The sequence below is a fragment of the Chiroxiphia lanceolata genome, chromosome 3 (genome assembly GCF_009829145.1).
Source record: "Chiroxiphia lanceolata isolate bChiLan1 chromosome 3, bChiLan1.pri, whole genome shotgun sequence".
Classification (NCBI taxonomy): Eukaryota; Metazoa; Chordata; class Aves; order Passeriformes; family Pipridae; genus Chiroxiphia; species Chiroxiphia lanceolata.
In genome coordinates this window covers 26,831,156-26,847,512 of record NC_045639.1, presented here as the reverse complement: position 1 = coordinate 26,847,512, position 16,357 = coordinate 26,831,156, and the positions used below count along the sequence as shown (strand labels likewise).

Sequence of the window (16,357 nt, the reverse complement as noted above, 5' to 3'; positions counted from 1 at the left end):
TAGAACAAACAAGAACATGTGTTTTGCAGCAAATGGTGAATGGTGCATTTTATCTGACAAAGACTACATTTTTTGACATTGAACAATGAGAGCACCACTTTAGTTCATGCCATGAAGTAAGAAGTAGCAAAATTATTTTTATGTTATTTTTTTCTGCTACTTGCATTTAAGTGGTATTTTCTTTATCAGTGAAGACAAGAGGTTGCAAATCTTGAAGTGCCATGCAGCATAAAATACTTGGCTTCTTATCAAGAGTGAGTGTGCAAGTGCTTTAGGGTAAAATTTACTTTCCTCTTCTCCCCTTTTCTACACCAACTTCCACCCTGTTACAAACATGCTATTACAAGGCCCGTGCACTCCTATAACCATACCAGTTCCTCAGGGTCCACATTTCACTCTTGGGATTTAAGTGTTCACATACTCTGTGATGACTTCCTGCAAGGATGTAACTTTAAATCCCTATGCCTACAAAATATGCCCAATGGGGAAAAATCTATTTTCTGAATAACTTTAAAATCATGTCAGTCTCAGGAAGTGTCGTGAGTTCATCAGCTTTACCAATGAACATTTTCAATGCTTATTTATTGTGTAGGTATAGATCACCCAGTATTTTGGTTAGAGCAGAGCTCAGATTTCACTTTGTTTCCAAGGCAAAGTTTAAGGGAAAAGAAACCTCTTTTTCTATAATAGCTGATACCAATAGTTGGAGGAAGTCTTTTGTATAAAAAAGAGGACTTGTGTCTGTAAGCTTTTTTCTCCCTAGTTAAATGGGTGGTCTAAGAGAAAATACTGCCTCTCCCAGCAGGTTTTTTTCTTATCCTTAGACCATACTATTACAACATCTGCAGTATTACCATGCTTTGTCCTGCAGGTGTGAGCAAAATAAACTTATAGTGTTTTTGAAATGAAGCCTTGTTCTTGAAATGAAACCTTATCATGTCTTTAAGGCCTTTACACTGCTATTTTTCTTCAGCTGACACTCCCCTGGAAGTCATTGAAGGCTTTGTGCTTGGATCTAGAAATTCTTAAATTTATAGGCTTTGCCCTAATGTTGTTCCTAGAGGACAACCAAAGACTTTTCTCCAGTTCACTCTGCAGCCCTCAGAAGTTTACCCTGAGTTCGGTTTACTGCATTTACTACCTATCATAGTGAAAGCCAGATGAGTCTTCTTGCACTAGTTGCCAGGCTGGCACCTATTTTTTAGCATAGCATCACAAGGGATTCAGCTTTTCACATCTATTTATTTGGTTTGACTGTTTTTAGCCTTTCCAACGCAACTGTCTTTTGAGTGCCCAAATGCCATGGGGGATAGGTTGGGTTTGCGAAAAGATGGGCGAAAATGGAAATAAAGCAGCTTCCCTAAGGGCTTATTCATAAGACACACTGCTGCTTGTGGCTTGTTTCCCACAGAGGACAAAATTTATCCTAGTGTTTGACATATGTGAAGATACCACCCTGTCTCTTTGACAGCATCAAAAGGGAAGATGTACTCAAAGATCCCATGTTGCATGCAGAGACTATCAACTGCTTCAGATTAAGCGCAGTTAACATCACTGGGACCAAACTGGATATTGTATTACCGTCCTTTTTATCATCCTTTTTATTCTGGTGAGTATGCACAATAGTTCAATTGAAAAAGAAAACACTGAAATAAAAACTGCACACATTTCCTACTGTAGTGGTCTACCTGATAAGAAAATTCAAGTACTTCTTTCTAAAAGATATTTTAGAAAGGGTCAAAGTTACAGTAGGAAAAGGAGTATTCAGACTGGGCTTTTCAAAAACACTTGCCTGGTGCCCAGTTTTATGACATTTCAGAAGGAACAGAGCTAAGGCATAACCACAGTCCAGAGCAATTTCACACATGTAAGCATGGCTAGATTTTCTGGTGAACATTCAAGGGTGTTGCAGACCCTCTCCTGCATCCTTGCTAGATTACAGACTAAATTGTGTCCAATTCTCTGCTCTGTTCTCTAATATATATTAAGGTGCAATCATCTCTGTGTAAATTCCTCTGTGGATCTGGGCCTGAGTGTTTTTGAAAATCCCACCCACATGGGACACCCGTAGGTCAAATGAAAAATTGCATAAGCTATTAACTAAAGCTATAGCTTATAAAAAGTTACCCACAAGAAAGGTACACAGGTTAGTGCTGCTCCAGGGCATCCTTAAGTCACACTTCAGCAAGTTATAAAGTTATCTTTGGAGAGCAATCATACCAAGTTGTCAGCCCTGTAAGGATAGATTTATGTGTCTCTGACATGTCAGTTGTCGTCTTTGCCACTTCATTGCGGCTATGATATTTCAGCAGGAGGTAACCACTGCTATTCCCCTGCCTGAAAATCCACAGAACTTTCCTCTGTAAACATTTATTACCCTCGGTATTTCCCCATCACAAGGCTGTATCTCTGAATTCATCTACATGTTTGCTTAACTCTCACTCACAGGTCAGTGCTTGTTTGTCTCAAATTTTTCTCTTTTTAATCTGAATTTATGTAGCACAAGGTTCACAGGCAAACCTTTTCCCCACAAAAGGCTTTGTAGTTTACTGGGGCTTTTTAAGCCAAGTAATTTAAAAGGAGACAATTTTTTTTGTTTGTTTCTGAGGAAATAATACAGGTCATCATCCTGCACTGGAAGAGTTACTGTCTTCATTGTGGAGGGGCCTGATCTAGTGGTTTTGTTAGTAATCTGTACTGTCAGTGCAATATTTTTATTGAGCTTTCTTCTAGGATTTTACTTGTTTCTCCAAATATTCTCCTGGAATATTGTTCTACAAGTTGGAAAAAATATTGTTTCTAGCTGAGTCTAAAGTGAACAATCAGAGAATGGAAACTCATGGAGTGAGCTTGAGCTTAAGGTCTTAATTTTCCACCAAGATGATTGATAACAGTGGCAATGCCAATGCCAGGCAGCAGACTGTGTCTTGATTGCAGTTACACTGGAGCCTAAGCCCTCACCCAAGTTCACAGCCACGTGCACAGAATTGGCATTTGGTAGGCAGAAGCTAGAGAGAGAATAGTGGATAGTCCAGTACAAAGCTGTAGCCTAAGTGATATCATACTCCTCATATTCTTATGCCCTCTGGAGACATGTTTACAGAGTTGCCATTTCAGCAAATGCCATTTTGCATATCCTTTGGAGATGCCACATATGTAGTGCAATCATACTCAGCTGCAAAGTGATCATGTAAATTGAATATGATTCAGCCACTCTCTGGATTATAAACTGAGGGTATTTTAGCCTGGCAGACAGTAAGAGGAGCTGAAGTGGGGCTAGAAAAGGGAGAAAAGACATCTTTCCTTCAGCACTGCCATTTTGGTATTGCTGCAGTGTTCCACACAGGTAGGAACCTACACTGGTATATAGTGGGGATCTGCTTCATAACAACAGAACTTTTTCTATAAAAATAAATTCTTTCTCAAGTGTTGCTCTCTTTAGTGTGTTTCACCAGAATTAATATTCAGAAGCTACTAAGGAAATGTTCCAAAAGCTGTAATGGCATCACTTTTGGAAGTTCATGGTTGTTTTCTTTCTCTAATTATAGCACATCAAAACTTACTAAAGCCCCATACCACTTTCCCCCTAATTCCTTGCTTGAATTTCCTGTTGTCTCCACTGAAATTTTTACTGTTTGCTTTGGTTTACTGATCTGATTATTCCCTTTGCCCACACTTGCTTACTGTGGTCTCCTTCCTCTTACTGGGGATAACTTATTTTCACTAATCACCAAAAGGCCTTTTTATTTCACTTTGGAATTATTTTTTAAAATAAATTCTCTTTCTTTTTGTCATTAATGGTCCTCAAATATTTGATCACGATTTATTCTGAACTCGCTTGTCTTCTTTAGATTGAAATTATTTTATAAGTTGAAATATGTCTAATCTCACTGTTAGCAGCAGGCAGGGTTCAGAGCAGAACTGAGTGATACTGAATAAACCTACCCATGAAACTTCTCAGCATTCCATTGATGCTCCAGTTCATCCTTGTAGCAAACATAAGTGCTTTTAGAAGGTTTGCTTTTATACAAACAAACAAACAAACACACACAACAGCCAAAGAGCATGTGGACTCCCCTAGCACACTCAGGTTCAAATTCCTGATCTGCTGTCTCTCTAACTACAGATGCCTGTGTCTATTCACCCACAGCCTGATAGTTATCCCAGGGCGAAGTGCACTCCACTGTTCCTGCTATAGGAAGTAGAGATGATCTACTTCCTATAACAATACATTCTTCAGAGTAGTTATCTGAATTTGCTTTCTCACATATTGGATAAGCATGCCCACAACTGCACTGCAGAACTGCACTGAAACCCAGTTGCACTTCCTAACAAAAATTCATTTCATTGGAATATTCCCAGTCTGCTCTAATTCAGAAGCCCCAGCTGAGCTCCTACTGTGAGACACATATCATAAGAGACAGATCTTACTGTGGAGGGCTGCCAGGTTGGAGAGATGACAACTGAGAAGAAAAGCACAATAGAAAGGTGAAATGGCTTCCTCAGAATCATGCAATGGGTCAGTGGCAGGTTTGGGTCTTCTTAGTGCCAGGCATAGCCCATCCTCACATCCTGAGCTTACAGGCAGTCTATGCATTCCCCTGGCCATCTCTTCATTAACCAGATTATTCTTGCATGTAGATTAACGCATGGGTGCACAACTTCAGCAGTTTTGAACCTTACTGCTTACAAGGCATTGCATCCACGTATGGCACCATCAGAAACAGCTAACAAGGATGTCATGGTAAAATGCTAAAAAGGCAGATCCTATTACACTAGAGCAAGGAAGGGAACAGAGAAAAACAAGTATTTTTCAAACTAAACTGTGTCAGCTGCTCTGAAAAAGTAAGAAATATCATTCAAGTTACACAGTTTGGAAAACCTGGCATAAGTTAGTGCATCTGAGCCTGTACAGGTTGTTAGGCCAGTGTCATAGTCAGAATGTCAGCCTTACTCAAACTGAAACTTTTCCGTTCAGACACTTCCTAGGTCCCTAAGACCCTTTGAGAATTTTCATTCTTAAAGCAATTTCTTTTTTTATTTCTGGCCTTACACTGATTAGTAGGAACAGATTAGAGACAACTTGTTGTATTTTATAAATAGCATAACAGTGTATTTTGTATATTTTTCTAAGAGTTTTCTGAAACTAAAATTTCTCTTTGAGGACAGCTGGTCCATGCTCCTGAGGAAAAAGATGTTATGGTAAGGCTGAGGTTAATGATTTTAATTTACAGTTTTTGTGGGAATATCATTTTGCTTCTGCAGATATCTGTCTTTCCATTGTTTTAGAAAAGCAAAGATACTTAAATAAGGCCTTACATTTTATTACTCCAAAACACATTTAATTTTGTTTGACTAGATCATGTCAGTATGTTAATAAAATAATTGTTATTCCAAACATGCTTGGTGAACTTGAACAGCAAAGCGAAGTTTATATGTTTAATCAAATATATTCAGTAATTCCAGTGGAAGATGCAGAAGTGTTTTCCGTCAATATTTCCTTGACTTTTGAAATGAATATACATTGCCCAAGTTCTCTTTCTTGTGCATCCATTTTCTGTTCATATCTAAGCAATTCAATTTATTTGTATGAATGTTTACAATTGTTGAATGGGAAAAAATCCTGCAGGGTCACATTGGCAACTTTTCTTGCTGAAGTGCTTTTACAGATATATGATCAAGGAAAGGAAAAGTCTGGCAGATTTTCAAGCCCCAGGTTGTAAGGTGGATCATAAAAACAGTTGCAATTTCCAAAATCATGCTGTATTTTTTTCAGAAATATTTGGATATATTATAAAAAGGCTGCCATTTCTCATTTTTGTCCCTTATGCAACACTTCATCTTTCCTTCTGCACGAGATCAAGACTTAAACTTGTCTAGTTCCTTCAGACAGTTTCAAAAGAAAAAATAAAAAACTTAAAAAAATACTGATTTCTAAAAAAACTATCTGTAGTGCTATATAGTTTGAAAACCAGATAGGGAACTATGAGGTGAGAACTGCCCATGGACTGGTTTTGGGCAGGCATGGGAAAGTGGCAGGATAGTGTGGTATGAACAGGAGCAGGAGCTTTTGGGGGTCAGTGGAGATTCTGAGGGGAGACTTGAAGAGGCAATACAGAGGTGAAATACAAAATGAAAGGAGCTGAGGAAGAACGATTGTGAGGACACAGGAGCAGAACAGGCAATTGCAAAGAGCCTGCAAGACCAAGGGGGAGTTAAGGGATCCTGCGAGGCTCCTTGCTGCTGTTAACCCAGCTGTCTCTCTGGATAACACTCTGGAACGATGCCCAAAGCAAATTTGTAGAATGTGGTTTGTAATCTTTCTATATATTTATCACTAAACTCTGTAGTTTTTCTTCAAGCAGCTTTCTCCAGTAGTGACTGCTCAGGGTCCTACCCAGAACAGAACAACTGAGGATGGACTTTTGGTGGGTAGCGTGGCTGGCAGAGAGGAGGTGAAGTCAGTGCCCCAGAGCTCAAGTGTATTGTGTTTGCAACTTGTATCAGGAGTGACTCTGAACCCTTTTAGCCCCTGGAAGATTTTCTGTCCTCAGGGAATGTGAATAAATGGGGAGTCCAAGAAGGAGACTTGAAGAATTTCTCCAGGAAGAAAAGATGTAAATATTCTTGTTTATTGGCTAACACTTTTTAAAGCTTTTGCTAAATACTATGGGTTTATTTCTGCTAATAGTAGAAAAACAAGTAGAAAAGAAAACATAGAGTTGCTCAAGAATCATGGTGTTCCTCAGATTATCTTAGCAGGAAACCTCATTTGAGATAAGACATTCCTCTTTTCAGTGGTAGGTTTCTGTTAGTTTATTATAGAACTAGGGATATGATGATTTTACTGCTAACAAACATCTGCAGCACATTTAAAAATGCTGTAAAATTGCTGATGGAAGAATACTGTTCTTGATACAAGATAATGAGCATCAAAAGAAAGTTATTTAATATGGAAATTCACCTTTCCCAATACATTTATTTTCAACCTCTACAGTGTTTTCAGAGTATTTTGTATAGTTTCTCTGCTCTGAAAAATGCATGGACAAATTTTCACAGAGATATATACATACATATATATATATATATATATATATATATATATATATATATTTTGGGGAAAGTGGCAGCTGAACAAAACCTGTTCTTTTAACCAAGCAGCAAAGCAGCAGTATAGGACCAGAGATGGAAGTCCTTCTGCTGTAAATCCACATCAGTTCAACTAAGACCAAGCACTTGTGAATATTAAATTCCCACTAGCGTAGCTAAGAGTAGAAATGGCCTTTCTTTTTGAAACCCTTGGAGTCCGAAGTGAAAAAAAGTAGCAGGGTTTAACCTTTAAACTTTTCACTGACCTTTAAGCAGTACTTTGGATTATATGTGCCCTTGTTAATCTGAAGCCACTTGCAAACATAACAGGCATTCCTTTTTTTAAGTATACCTTACATGCGTTATCGAAGGGGTTAAGCATTTCAAAAGTTTGGCTCTTGTTCATTGTGTCTTTATCACCTTTTTAAGTGATGTTTATCCTTGTAAACAAAATTTTATAGTTAGCAGCAACACAAGCAATGCTTTGCGTCAAAGTGCACTAAGGTGGTGGCCAGATGTAGATCTAAATTCTTGGAGGTGCAAACCCAGGTGTTGATCAAGGCACTAAATTTTGCAGAATTTCTGTATAAATGTAGAGCTCTATGAGGACCAAATATTTTAACATCACTTTCCATCACAGATGAGTAGAAAATCTTCCACCAGCATCTAATCAGACCATTATTTTTTTCCTCTTCAGCTTTTCTTTCTTTCACACTAGTCACATCACTGCTTTGCATGCACTTTTTCCTCACATACCCTCCCCATACATATCTTCACTTTGGTCTATTAAGTCCAAACTACAGGTACAAATTATATAAAATTATCAAAGAATTTATCTTGGACAAAATTTCACTGTTCTCATACTCTAAGGAGTTTAATTAACACTAGAAACATCTACTGCTTGGTATAAATAAAATAGTCTAAAATTGGTGATTGTAATTTCCCCTTTTCGTTCACACAATTATTGCAAAATGTCTTGCCATTCACATGGAAATTTGTATTCTAAGTATATCTGTCTTTAGTGGAAAAATGTCATGGGCAGAGCACAAATTTATGAGAGGATGTATATGTATAAGAACTAACTGCTATACCATATTCTGTGTCCATCATTTGGATCAAGAATTTTCCTACTGGAATGTTACCGTAACAGACACACTCATGTACTGTCCCTCACATTCAAGCTACTCTTCAAGCACATAAATACTGGGTTTAGAGATAGCCTAAATTTCAAAATATTATTTTGCAGTGAAATATGAAATGCTGAAAATTGCTGACACAACATAGCACAACAGAAGCACTCATGCTGAGTCAGTGGAAGAAACACCATTAGAGCTTTAGAAAACTAAATGTGTGGGATTTGTGTTCCCGCAAAGTTTTACTAGGATCTGACATTGTAAAGACATTGAGTCTCACAGGCTTTTAAAGAAGGAGAGAGTTCATAAGCAGAGATCAAACACTGAAAGGTCTTGTGACATAGCTGGTGAAAAGCATCTGTATTTTATGCTATAACTTTTTTATCATCTCCTCATGTCTTGCTGTTGCGTTTTGGAGAATGACTAAATCTCTGGAGAGGGATCAGATCTATAAAAATTGTCAGTTGTTAAGACAAGATATTCAGTGAATAAATGAATTATTGTACTGAATTCCTTTATTGAATATTCCTGTGGCACTGCTTTAGTTAAGTATCAAGAACACAAGCATTTAACAATATTACTTGAAATTCAAAATGCCTTGAAAGGACTGAGATTGAATTTGCAAATAAAATATGTGCCTTGGATTACATGTCAATTCTCGGGATGTTTTGACATAACACATTCAGAAAATACTTTCCTGTGACAGAAATGATTAAAATAGATTTCAGTTATCTATAACTTCTAACGGAGCCAGTCCAGTTCTTGATTAATTTGTTCTCTGCATCACAGTAAGCAGCAGCTGACATGCTCACTTGTATATCAGCATGGAGGCCAGCTGCTTAAGGCTAAAGTGTTATTGTGTTACTTGTGTGAGTAATTCTATTAGCAGCAAGAGAAATAGCCATGGATAAATTGTACAATGGTCAAAAGCGAGAAAATAACCTAACTTCCTTCTCTTTTCTGAAGATGATCTGTGCAGCTATTTTAGGCAGACCTCTTGCATGATAGTACCCACATCTTCAAAGCCTCCATCTTTTTATGTCCTCTCAGGGCTACCAAGATGACACCAGTTTTCAATATGTAGTTAGATAGGCACACTTAGAAAAGTACTGGATACATAAGCAAATCCATTTGATATTTTGTCCTAATAATTTCCAAACTAATGTACCAAAATAGCAAATATAAGGATACACAGGGAGGTACTTCTCTCTGAATCTAGGGTGAAAAAGTACTTACTCAAGAAATTCAGTATATGTAAGGACCACAGAGCACTTTCCCAAAGAGCAACCGTGTCCATAATGGAAAACATACAACATAAATTTAGTATTAAATCTCATGTTATTAAATTTATTGTTAATTACAGTTAATTTTCAGTGTAAAATTTTAGTATTAAATGTTGTATTAAAAAAAAAACTTTTAATCAAAGTAGACAAGTCCTACCATAGAATTATGCTTAAACTTGCTGCTCATGTTTGTGAGACTTGTAGGTATCCATGAATGGCAACATCGGGTTTACTAAAAAAATGCCACGCTTAAACTTATCCAGGAGAGCAGATAAGACTGTCTGTCAATAGTAACATTCTCAGAACAGCATGGTTAATTCACTAATCAAATCACCTGCCCATCCATCTAGGTCAGGCAAATAGCAGAAACAAAAAAAGATTATTACCTTTTGCAATGTACCTGTTCTTAGCACATGATGGGAGGACTGGGAAGATAGCATCCATCAAAAACATGTTGCTTCATGCTCTGTGACGCATTTGCTGTAAAAGGAATGGAACAGAGAGAATGAATTTGGTTGTTGTGGTTATGAAATTCAGAACCTGGTTCTATAGCCTGCTGATGACATGGACCTCCGTTGTCATTTGGCACTGATTACGTATTCACTGTCTTAATTAATAATTATGGATATGTTAATAGTGCATGAAATTGCACTCTATCTGAAAATAAAATGGGTACTGACATGTCAGGGACTTAGCTAAAGGGTGTTTTGATTTCTCTCTCCTTAGTGCTGGATCTCACTGTTGATCTGTTATCATTTTAGCTTCATCAGATGAAACAGTAAGGTGGCCAAAGGAAGGTTCTCCTTCCCGCAGTATCATAAGACTGGTACCAGCTGCACAACATGACTGACAAGAGGTAAGTTAAGGTTAGAAATGCACTAAGGCAACCCTAGTTAGTACCAGGTAACCATTACCCACCGCTCCTGTTCAGAAGGGTTTGAACATTTGAAGTATTCCCACATTCACTGGGTGACAGATGGCAACAGCTGCTCCACTCCTTAGGCCTTTGGTTAAGGCACTTACAGGTCTCAACCTGTATCCCTCATGCATTTGAAAGCCTCATGAGGGAGAAGGAAGTAGAGCCTGAAACCCTAGGAAAAATGCTCAGATACCATATAGGTGGGTACAGCAGGGTGAGGGGCACCATCACCAAGGTTTGTCAGAGAGAAACATGTTTTAGGACTTCTGTGATGTCCCTGACCTGAGAAGTGTGGCCATATAACATTTCAGAGGCAGCCCCTTGGGTGAGGCAGACATATCCCTGTTCTCTGCATAGGTCTCAGAGGGATTTAGGCATGAGGAAGAAAGAGGGATAGGAAGAGGGTTGCCTTGCCCTGGAAAGCAGGTGGTCTTCTCAACCTGTATCATAGCAAGCATCCTGGGAATATTAAGGCTGAAAATTGAGGAGCTTTAACCTGCTTAAGGCCTTGGTGCACTTACACTTTTACGTCCACTTCTGCAGAGAAGAACATAAGATTCGCAGTTCAAAATACAGGCACGTATAATACTGAGGTTTGGTAACCAGTTCCTGTTTTCTGCTGTGCTTCTCTGGAAAAAAAAAAAAAAGGAGAAATCAAGCAAAACTCCCATAATTTAATTTTGCTATCAGACTTGACTTCATCCACTTAGAAATGTTAAAACTCAAGTACATTCCAGCAAAACGATTTCAGGAGATTGTACTCAGTACATAAAAAGCTACACAAATAAACCTCAAACCTGAAAGTACCAGATTTTAAAGCTTGGAATTTAAATCTGCAAAGTGCACAGAAATAAAACCCTTACGGAGATGCTAAAATGTCTAATTCATTATTATTTCAAAAAAGATTAAAAAATAATTTCTTAACATTAAAGTGCAATCAAGTACTGAAGAAATTATTTAAAATTTCCATAGGAAAAAAGCACACTCTAGAATGCTGCAAGGGTATTGATGGCTATTAAATATTTACTTTTCTCTCTAGCTCACACTAGAAAGAGTAATTTGTATTTGGCAGAAACTGGCTGCAATTACATTAGTCAATCCAAAAGCCCAACTTGCTCATACAAAATGCAAACAAATTAGTTAAAATGGTCTAATTAGCAGACTGTAAAAATGCAAAGCAAGGCTGGCATAAAAATGTGTGCTAGACAAGTATACTTTTACAAAATAAACAGAAAGGCAAATATGAAATAGTCTAATAAACCCTAACTAAAGGACCATAATGTGAACCCAAATATTTAGAGATTTCATATTCTAAAGAAAAGTTTCTATGGACTCTTAAATATTTTCTTGCAACCTACATTCCGTCATGAATACATGATTAATACTATAGCTGAAGTTCAACTGGGATTTCAGTTCAGCCCTGTGGAGCCCTGTGGGGCCAGGTTATATATGCATTTTGTGTGAGAATATACACAAACACAGCTCCTAGTCAAGTTAATCAGAGTGCAAGGTAGCTTTGGAGCACAAAAAGAATATAGGATGTGGCCTATGGAAGGAAGGTCAAGCCATTTCTTGACAGGTAGTGTATTTGTTTTTGTTTCCACAATTAAGATAAATAACTGGAAGCATATGGAAATGTGGAAACGGTTTAGATAAAAGATAATACATGTTTGTACTTATGAGAAGTATAAACTGTGGGCATTGTCTACAAGGACTCAGCTTACTGGTTTAAAGAATGACTACAATAACTGTATTATTGTTGTCATTGATATATTAGACCACAAAGGGCTTTAGCATATCTTGCTTTCTAACACTGCTGCAATTTCTTAGTCTGTGGGATTTTAACTCTGTAGTTTCTATACTATAAAAATAATAGTCCATTATGATTTGTAACCTAGCATATAAAAGAAGCTATTGTGAGATGATGATCTGAATTTGCCTCCATATCCTTCTCATCTCACCACATGTTCTCCTGTGTTCCTGTCTAGCTGTCTGGAGCCACATTCTTTCTTCTTGACACCTGACAGATGGCAGAAAATAGGTGGCTTTGGCAAAATTAATTAGAGACGCATTGAAGAAACAATAACCATGAACACCCTCCGGCAAAAATATGATGTTATTTGGCACAAAGAACCTTTGTGCAAAAGCATTGCAGCAGCAGAAGTACTCTGACTATGCCGAAGAAGAGCTCACCAAATAGAAAACAACCCTTGACAAAAGGAGAGCAGCGTGGTCGCAAGGTGTGGTCATTATCACCATTACCACTTCTAACACATAACAGTTGACTCATTCAGTTATTTCACTGAAATAGTTGACTGTGGCACTGTCACTCCCCCATACTCTCCCTAGATTGCCTCACTGTGCTAGATAGGTTCAGTCCATCACTCTTTCTCACGGGGAGTATTTATTCGGTAGGAAGAATATCTCACTCTACAAGATGTCCCTCCTAGTTTCAGTGCCATTGAATAAGAGTAAGATATTGTGAATGTAAGAGCACAGTTCAGTAGGACTGATATTTGACTCAGTGTTTGACAAATGGCTTGGAGAATGGTGAATGTAACAAGCTGCATGACAAAAATTATCTTTTCCACTTTCTCTCCAATTGCCACATATTCCCATCTCACAAAATTTTCCATATACTGAGAATCTTGAATTCCTAAGAGCTCCCTGGTGATGACTGGATAAAAAAAGGATGTTGGACATATGAGGAAGAAACTGCTGTCATCAAAAAGGGCAGTTAAGAGAATCAAAGCTTGAGGTACGAGGAAAGAAATTCCATCATGTGGGAAGATTCCATCATGTTGGAAAGTTCCACTATGGTGTCCCAATTGTGTTGCTCCACACGTTTCATGGGTGACAGACAGATAGGACGACTGCTCTGTCTCTGCTATGATCATGCTAAGATACCTGAGTACTGTGGTTGCTGCCTTTTTGCAGGAGCCATGAGACTGAAGAGCAAAATTCAACACATCTCTCCAAGTTACTGACTACAATGCTAGGTGTCCTGTGTTTTGCTGTTGTTGCCTCTACAGGCACCTGCAGCAAGCCAAGGTGAGTTAATCAACTTCCTGCACAGTGCACTGCTTTTTCGTTCTTCTCTATATGTGTTGGCAGCTCCCTTATCCCTTAGTTGCTAAGTATTAGGAAAGGCAGAGATGCCTGAACTTTTGCAGTTTTCCTCCTAGAGCTATTCACCCCTCGCATGCAAGTCACCAGCGAAGCAGATGATCTGAGAAGAGCATGATGCAGCCTGGTACACCTCAACCCACTTCGGCAGGTCTCCCCATTTTATCATGGCACCCAAATCACCTGATTGAACAGCCCAAGAGGAGAAGTGGCATATTTTCTATCACTCAACTCTGCTGTAATAACAATTCTGTGTCTGTCTCTAAAGCAGCCTCATACATAAATCAACCTGCTCTCACAGAAAGCTTGGCTTCAACTCTGCTTACTCCAGTGAAGAGACTTCTACTAGGCTCTGTCACTTTGGCTCATGCACAGATTACATTTTTAGTGAAAGAGGTATCTCTAGTAAGCCTACATAAAGAGATGTGAGTAGTGAGGAAAGGGTTGAGATCTTCCAGGAAAGTTGAACAGGAGAAGACGATGTTGGATGAAAATGTGGGTGAATAAAAAAGTGAACACAAAAACACGGGGAGGGAAACTGATAGAGGCAGAAAATGGAAGCAGAAAAGATGTAAGAACTATATCAAGAAATAATGTGTAAAGAAAGTAAAAAGGTAAATGACAAGGAAGGCTAATTGTATATTCCATTGCCTGAAACAGTGCTTGTAGCTGCAATATGGCAATATGGCTTGTTTCATAGATAAACACAGCATGTTCGAAACTGGGGAAAAAGTGTGAAGGAACCAAATGAGTAAGAAAGAATAAATGGTCAGTTTTCTCAAGGAAAAGACGGTACTGCTGGAGACCCACAGGAATCTGGACTGAGATCTATATTAACACAGAATTACTTAAGATAGAAAAGTTAAAACTTACATGAAGAATTTAAAAAAACCCCTCTTAATTTTCACCTCTTGATAGACTTCGAGGTGCTGGAGCAAGCCCAAATAAGGGCAATGAAGCTGGGAGAGGGTCTGGACCACAAGTCTTATCAGGAGCAGCTGAGGGAGTTGGGGTTGTTTAGACTGGAGAAAAGGAGGCACAAGGGGGTGAATCTTATCACTCTCTACAACTACCTGAAAGGAGATTGGAGTAAGGTGGGCGTGAGTCCCTTCTCCCTAGAAACAAACGATAGATCAAGAAGAAATGTTGCACCAGAGGAGGTTTAGACTGGATATTAGGAAAAATTTTTTCGTGGAAAGGGTTGTCAACCACTGGGACAGACTGCCCCAGAGAAGTGGTTGAGTTACCGTCCCTTGATGATCTCAGAGGTTTTTCCAACCTAAATGATTCTGTGATTCTATTATTCTATGAATGTCTGGGTAATAAAATAATAGTCAATACATTCTAGTTCAATAATGACAATGCATGTAGGGAAAACAAACACATCTACATGGTGATGATCACTAAATTAATGATTTCATCTCAGGAAACACATCTTGGAGAGCCTGAAAAATATGTCAGCCCAGTGCTCAGCAGCAGTAAAACCAATTAAGAACACTAGGAAAATACTAGAGAACAAGTCAGAAACTATTCTGCTGATATATAGTCTGTGATGTACAGTCACCCAATCTCAAAAACAATATGGGTAAATCTAGGAAAATACATTGAAAGACAGAGAAAATGGTCAGCTGCATGAATAGCTTCTGAATGAGGACTGTTTGAATAGAATGAGACTTCTGTATGGACAAGAAGTGACTGAGGGCTAACATATGGTGTTATTTCTTCAGGAGACAGAGAGAAGGTAAATATGAAATATTATTGACTATTTACCACAATGCACGAACAAGTGGAACACAAGACAAACCAAATGTAAGAGAGCATTTTTTCACAGATTAGGTAGCTGAAGTGTGAGACTTGTTCATGTCCACAAGATGTTGCACAGCTTTAAAGATAAGTAAACTCAGTAAAGACTCAATAAATTCACGGAACTCCTATTGAATGCAAAATCTCTGTGTATAATAGTAGCAAGTAATGAAGCGCTGTATAGTTACTTTGGTTTTTCTAGAGACAGAATATTGGGAAATGGTTTTTTTGTTGTTTGATCCAATCTGGATAGTCATTTTGATAGTCTATGGGATATGAACTAGAGGAGAAGTGCTTTTGTCTTTGCAAGGGATACAGAGTAGCTTTAAGGGATCTGAGATGAGTATGATGCTGCAGGGTAAAGAGCTTGATTCATTTTTTTCCAGAAGAGAAGGCAGCTTCTTTACCTTTGGCTCTCATGTAGCTCAGGGAACTTGCTGTACCAGGCTAGTCTCACATCATTTCATGTCCTACTTTCACAAGTCCTCTCTCCTTTGTTGGTTTCATTAACATTCTGCAACTCAGAAAAAAAAATCAGTCTAAAATTAGACACACATATACAGCATAGTTAAATAAACTCTTATCCCCTAGATCTACCACACAATTTTTCCTTCATTACTGTGGATCAAGCAGATCTAGAATTTGTGAAGTGAGCATAATTTATTCCGGACTCATGCTGCAGTAGTTTATGTTCTTGAGCCTTTGCAGATGTATAGTCACTAGAGAGCTGTCTATCTACAGGAGTTTTTACACATATTTCATCTAAATCAACACTGTAAATGCAACATTGAAGATGCAGTGAGTTTGTGTGGATTTGTAGCACTCCCTGGAGGACTCTGTGTCTAAAAACCAATAAGCATTTCACAGTTCTCAGTAACTGCAGATTTTCATCATTTTTGATGCATGCAATATTGATTGGGTTTCTCATTTTAATTTCAGTATTATTCCACAGGTAATAAGTAATTGGAGAATAACTTCTTGCAAATGAATTATAAAAGTGAAAA

The 16,357-nt window shown here is 38.2% G+C and overlaps 1 long non-coding RNA gene across 1 annotated transcript; it reads left to right on the top strand.

The window, feature by feature from the left end:
* The first annotated feature begins 10,272 nt into the window (after positions 1 to 10,272).
* Positions 10,273 to 13,908, top strand: LOC116784422. Its single transcript, XR_004356068.1, has 3 exons — positions 10,273 to 10,361; positions 12,413 to 12,664; positions 13,362 to 13,908. It is a non-coding gene; the product is annotated as an uncharacterized LOC116784422 (long non-coding RNA).
* Positions 13,909 to 16,357: the final 2,449 nt, after the last annotated feature.